This window comes from Sinocyclocheilus rhinocerous, unplaced genomic scaffold (assembly GCF_001515625.1).
Source record: "Sinocyclocheilus rhinocerous isolate Xijiao unplaced genomic scaffold, SAMN03320098_v1.1 scaffold1948, whole genome shotgun sequence".
NCBI lineage: Eukaryota > Metazoa > Chordata > Actinopteri > Cypriniformes > Cyprinidae > Sinocyclocheilus > Sinocyclocheilus rhinocerous.
The window spans coordinates 379,203-386,082 of NW_015644094.1; the positions used below are offsets into that span (position 1 = coordinate 379,203).

The 6,880-nt window shown below is 38.0% G+C and overlaps 1 pseudogene; it reads left to right on the forward strand.

Annotated features, from left to right (window-relative positions):
• The first annotated feature begins 665 nt into the window (after window positions 1–665).
• On the forward strand, window positions 666–6,458 carry LOC107757964 (adenylate kinase 8-like; annotated as a pseudogene).
• Window positions 6,459–6,880: the final 422 nt, after the last annotated feature.

A 6,880-nucleotide genomic window follows, 5' to 3' on the forward strand; every position in this document is an offset into this window, starting at 1 on the left:
CCATCCTTGCCTCAGAATTAATACACTTTTATTGGGGATATTTTACAGTTTTTCCTTGCAGCAAGCTGTGATTATTGATCTACTGGCACCTGCTGGTTCAGTGTTTCCCAACCGGGGTGCCGTCTGTCGAGAGCAGGGGTGCCATGTAAAAATCCTTTTTTAATATTTGTAAATTGCTAAAATGTTCAAAAAAGCATCTATTATATAATATCCATTTCTGATGTCGCCAATAATTAGAGATGCACCGAAATTTCGGCTGCCGAAAATTAGTTCACTCAGGTTTCACTTTCACGTGGTGTGACGCTCTGCGTATTATCCGCTCTATGCGTGTGCGCTCCGCTCAGTCGCTCCACTCGTATACCATTCAAGCTCATCGGAACAGCAAAGTCCACTCAAAAATTGAGCCGACAGGAAACATCGATGTAGTACAGTATTGTTTCTGTCTGCAATAGCACTACTGTGTTGTAACATGGTGTGGTATATGGGCAACTCTGGTAACGCTGCCCTCTCATTCATTGATCTGCTAACTGCTATGTTTTGCTCGCGTGTTCTGATAATAATAGCTTTCTAGGACTAAACATTATTTGGATAATTGGTAAAAAAAAATTATCCAAATAATTATCCACAAAAAATTTGGTGACCTCTGTGTCCTGTGGTGTACAGTGATGGATGCGACTGTAAGGCCCCTCAGAATCCCTCCTGAGATGGTCATTTATGCAGAGAAACATGACATATTTCACCTGGTCCAGGTATAGACATTTTATTAGACAATGCTTAATAAGTTGAATGATTTCTAAGGCAAATAAATTGATCAAATAAATTATACATTTGCAGACAGTACTGAGCAATGTAATGGTGGACAAACCAGAGGACCCCATTCAATACCTGATTAACTTCCTAAAAAGGGACAGTTTTGATGGTAAGGTTTTTATTTATTTATGTATTTATTTATGTATTTGCACTATTGATAAATCCTGACTATTTTTGAAATTACGTATGAAGGTAATTCGTTCTTATAAAAATACATTCCTTACCACAAGGTGGCGCAGTCGTACATAATATCAAATAAGAAGCTGACTTGAAGTTGGAGCTGTAACGATCCAACTTATTTAACATTGTTCAAATAAAAAGGCAGTTTAACCTTATTATAGAATGATACTAACTGCCAGCGTTTAGACATCAACTAGAAATACATTACTAGATTTAATTAACTATAATGTTGCCTTGCATCTGTAATGTATTAGGAACAGTTCATTCATTTTATTTATTCCAGTGCCAAGAATCATATTGTTGGGTCCTCCAGCGTCCGGGAAAAGAACCATAAGTGCATTATTTTAAGTCCCAAACTGAGTAGCTCCAATAATTTCTGCCATTTAAACTTTGTTACAATTAGTGTATATTTTTCTTGTTTATGTCTCTTAAAGTGTCATCCAGCACTGTTAGTGTTGTGCTTCCTGTAAATAACTCTGCATATATTTGTTTCTTTGTCTTTGTGTACTTTCTTCAGTCTTGAAATGTATTTATAAATACACCTGTCATGTCAATCGGAGTAACGTTTCAATAATGTATTCATCATAGTGACAGCGTCCGGCCTCAGAGATCCCCAATACTGCCATCTGTACAGCTTTACCTGTTCAGAGTATTTTCATTTTTGTCATTTTATATGTTGCTTCAGATTGTCCTCTTTTGTCGCAGGCTAAAAAGTTGTGTGAGCACACAGAGGCTATTCACGTAACTTTTAGCGATATCTTAAAGGATGACAGTGACCTAAGCAGAGCTGCACGGCAGTACCAAGACAAAAAACAGGTGGGGTCTCTCTTTCTCATTCTCTTGAAAACACATGTACTTCTATAAGGTTTACTATAGATTGTTATGACTATATTTGCCTTTTTAGGAGGCCTAGAAGAGGGAATCTGCTTTTAAGCGTGTGTGTGCAACATGTTACTACTTAATTGCAAAGTATCTTCAAGGAAAAGTAGTCTGGAATGCCTTGATCATGATATTAATTTTAGATGTATAAGTAGGAAAGGTAATGTTGTCAGCATTTGCTACACTCTCTGGATGCCGGTAATTGCTGTCTCTGTGGTATTGTAAAGACATAGAACTGATTTTGTCTGAAGTCTGATCATGCAAATGCAACGCAGGCTAGTTAGTCGATAAATCAGGAGAGCTGAATAGAATTAGAAGAAAAGAGAGAGATGTGCTTAGGAAACGTGCCTCCCAATGGTTTAATTATTCTAATTATCCTCTCACTTAAACTCGCCATGGCCTTGAGTTTAAAATAGAACGATCCAAAAGATTCCAATTATTATCATTTTCACAAAATTCACAAAGGAGAGTGAGATGAAAGCAGCAGAGGATGTCATAAATAGAGATTCAACAGCTATTTGAATATTTCTCATATTATTTGTTTAATAATAATTCGATTGTTTTGGTGGACAATTTAAAAGTTGTTTACTATAGAGCAGATATAGGTTTAGAAGGTAATGTTAGAAACAAACAAATGACAGGAGTCAGTTGGTTTATATTTCTATTAGACTACCTGGCATTCATTATATTATATTACATAAGATAAAATAAGATTAGGTTAGATTAGATTAGATTAGATTAGATTATAGGGTTTGATTTGAAGTCAGTTAGTATTAATTATTAAGTTTGATTTAAAAATGTACTCTCTGTGATTTAATGTTGCTATGCAGTGTTGGTCTGATCAACATGCAAATGACAGGAGTCTGTAGTTCTGTATTTTTATTTGATTTGACAGCCACCGGTGCAAAGCCATTTCAAATGTTTGTTAATGTTGGTCTGATAGAAGATTCCCAAAGACCTCTGGAGCCAGCTGATTCAAATCAAAACCAGACTGTATTTGACGGGTAAGGACTTGTTTTTTTTTATTTACTTTTATTTCTTTAGTAATTCATTTAGAAAAATTACCACTGAGCAGTTAACTCAACTTAAAAGTGAAAAAAAGAAAGTGAGAGACACATATTTTCATCCTGATCTTGCATGTAACCTCCGAGTTTTGAACAGTGTATTTTTACAAGCGTGATGCCCAAATAAGTTGTCATATTTTTTCTTTATTTACACTCAACCTTCTATGATAAATAATTAGACGTGTGTTTCTCCGCCTCCCTTGAGGACTGCTGGGATGGGTCTCGGGGAATGCAAGACTGCCCGGTGAGAGTTCTCTGAGAAAAGCTTTCATCACCAGCAGGCCCCTCACCGGCTGCCAGTTACATGTGATCTCAGTACTGATGCTAAGAGCCTCACCGCTGAGGTGTCCGTTCACGTACGCTCTCAGATCTCACACCCTTTTGATTCCTCCTTTCATCTCGCCATCAAATCACACAATCAATCACGGTCTCCCTGATCGTGTCTTTCTCTGAAGTGTCAGTTTCTTCTGTGTGGCCGCACGGAGGAATATGTAAATCGTCCGACTCCAAACAGCATCTCCTTTTATTCCTCACTAAACTCCGCAAATGGCTTTACTCAGCCAAGGATCCCATCGCGAAACTTTTTTCGCTTGCCATCCTTTAACTTTCACCTTTTAATCTCAGTAGTTTGTGATTAGCAACTGCTTTGAATCTAGTAATGGATGTTTATCCCTTCAGGCAAACTGTCTGATAGTATTTATCAGGTTATTTAATTATTTTCCTTCCCGACTGATCTGCATATGAGCAGAGGATTGAGGTAGAGTTTTTCCTCTGTAGAGTTAGACATCTGACAAAGCATCTCTGGCTCACCATGAGGAGCCTTCATCTCATGGTCTCTAGCTTCGCACACACTTAAATGGGCCAAAGAATGGAATGATTGACATGTCACATCACCACTGGAGCCTAGACAGCTAAGCTTAATTGCTCTGCCACTGATGCCTACATGTGTGTGTGTGTGTGTGTGTGTGTGCTTGTCTAACTGTTTTTCCAAATTAAGCAACAACGAATGTTAATCATGCCTAATCTAGGTCATCTAGTTCATCTCCGCCTGTCACTGCTTCTCAAGCTGTCTTAATTCTTTCTCCCTCGCTCTCTCGTTCTCTCATGAGGCTACTGTTTGTAAAACTTTAGACTTGTACTCTTGTGGAAAATGAAGAGAGGGAGCATAGGTAATGAATAGTGATTTGCACTGCATTCTTGACAATAAAGGTTCCAAGAGGGGGTTTTCGCAGTGATGTCAAAGAACCATTTTTGGTTCCGAAAAGAACCTTGAACAGTTCGTAAAGAACCATTTTTTTTCTTAGTGTGAAGAAAAGTTTTAAAAATCTAAAGAACCTTTCTCCACTGTTAAGAACCTTGTGTGTAAAGGAAAATTTCCATGGACGTTAAAGGTTCTTGATGGAACCATAAATGCCAATAAAGAACCTTTATTTTTAAGAGTGTACTGACATTTGTAATTCAAGAGGCTGTAATTTGCTCAACATCTACACTGTATTTTTCTATATTCACGGCAGTTAGATTGTGTAAGCAATCTGTGAGTCAGGCCCTGCTCATGGGCTTCCCAGTCACAGAGGCAATCAAATGCTTAATGGGAAAGTAAGTGGGAGGAAACTTGCACGCTGAGATCAGGTGAAGCAAAGGATAGGTTTGCTGGTAAAGATCAAAGCCTGAAAAAACAAAGGCTGATATCAAACAGACACTCGAAACTCAGCAGCAAAAACCGACAGCTCCTCTGATAATACTTAGATCTATAAATGTTTGTTGCATATATTTATTTATTTTAAGATTATTCGCTGCAGTAATAAGTTGGCCCCTAACAAGCACTTTTGGGAGATGGTTCTTTGACTGTTCTTTATTTTACCGCACCATTGCACAGGAAGCCTTGGGATTTAGGAGACTATTAGAGAGGAGGATTTTTTTTATGGATTTGTAGCTAATGAATGATATGCATGTGGTTTTCTTTCTTCTTATGTTATTTTTATTGCTAAGTGAGAAGTGTGGAGAGGAGCTGGAGAATTAGGTACATTTTCAAGGATTTTATGGATTTAACCCTCCATTTGCCTCCCTGCATGAGACCCCATATGGGCCAGTTTTACTCCTTATTCATACAACAATTTATACATTCATTATTTAGACTGGTACAGGGCAGCAATTTATATGAATTATTCATATAAAATTATTCATTCAAAGCCTATTACTGTTTTTTTTTTTTTAAGTATTTTTCCAAGCAGGATATTGTTTTGCCTATATAAAAACAATTTTAAACTACAATTTAAGCACAGTAGCTGACCGTGGGGAAAAGCAAGTGCATTTATAGACATGTAAACAGAAAAATTGTGTGTGTGTGTGTGTGTGTGTGTGTGTGTGTGTGTGTTTGTTTAAGACAAAATGCAAGGTTTCAGCTGTGTTAATAGCAGAAGTTGTCAGCATCGTCTGTGTCACCAGCAGAGTTGGACTCCGTCACCAGAGAGTTGGATTATTGTTTAAAGCAGATTATTTGTTCCCTCTCAAGAGAAGTATGTGTATAATATATGCATTGTATTTCCAGGGCTGGGTTTTGGAAGCCATTCCCAAGACGCAAGAAGAGGCGCTATATCTACAAGAAGCAGGCATCACTCCAGATCATGTTGGTTAGTGGCATGTTGTCCAAACACTTTGTTGTTCCCAACTGAAAAACAAGAGGTTTGAATCAGGACTCGATAATGAGACCGGCCAAATATCCCTCTCGGACTTGCTATCACTCCCTAAAGGATTTGTCAAACTCTAGCGCTTTCTTTTAACTCTTTCCTCACAGTGATGCTGGAAGCTCCTGATGTCGTCCTGATTGAAAGGAGCTCGGGCCAGAGGATAGACCCTGTCACAGGAGGTAATGTCTGTATGATCATTACACTTTTCTTAGTTCAGAGAGTGGGACTGGGAGACAGGTAGCCAACACGCACCCTTGTTAGAATGCACTTCATTATCTGTGGACCTTGACAGCGCTCAACCTGTTTGCAGAATCCCAAACGGGCCCAGTGTGTCCTCAGGGTTTCAGAAAGCCCAGCTGTAATGAACAAAAGCCAGAGCTCCCTGCAGATTTGTGATGGTGCGAATGCACCATTTTCACATAATTGCCATTTTCCCTTTTGTTTATTTATGATCTCTGTTTATGAATCTTTTTTTAGGACATTCACTGTCAAAATAAATGCTATGATAAAGTTTTTTGTATTTTACACAAAATATTTCCACCTCAGTATATATACCCTGGTGTATATAATGTGAACTTACCCACATGTTTCCTTTCCAAGTTTCAGATGTATATCACGTCACCTTCATGTGGCCTGAAAGTGAAGAGGTTGCACAGCGTTTAGAAACACCCAGTACACTGATGCCAGCTAATCTTATAGCCAAAAAGCTTCAGAAGTTCCACACAGAAGCTCATGCTGTGAAGCGCACATTCCACAGCTGCCTGAAGACCATCAATGCTGACCAGCCCCATGTAGACGTCTTCTCACAGGGTAAACTTCACCACCTTTACCTGGTCTGGTACCAGGGCCATCCATCTGCATTAAAAGGATACTTCTCCCGAAAAATGAAAAATCTGTCATCATTTTGTTGTTACAAAACTGTATGACTTCTATCTGCGGAACACAAAAAATATATATTTTAAAGAATTTTGGTACAGTAACAGTTTTGATGACTATTGACTTTCATTGTATGGGAAAAAAAACAGACTTTTCTCAAAATATCTTCTTTTATGTTCTAAATAATGTCATACAGGTTTGGAATGATATATGGGTAAGTAAATGGTGACCGAATTTTCATTTTTGGCAGCATTTTGGCTATCCCTTTAAATTAGTGTACAGATCTTCTTGTCAAACTACTGGTTATCAATGACTTTGAGGTAAGAAATTGATATTAGGTGGTATTTTCCATTGGTTGCTAATTTAATCAAGTCATTTGAATTC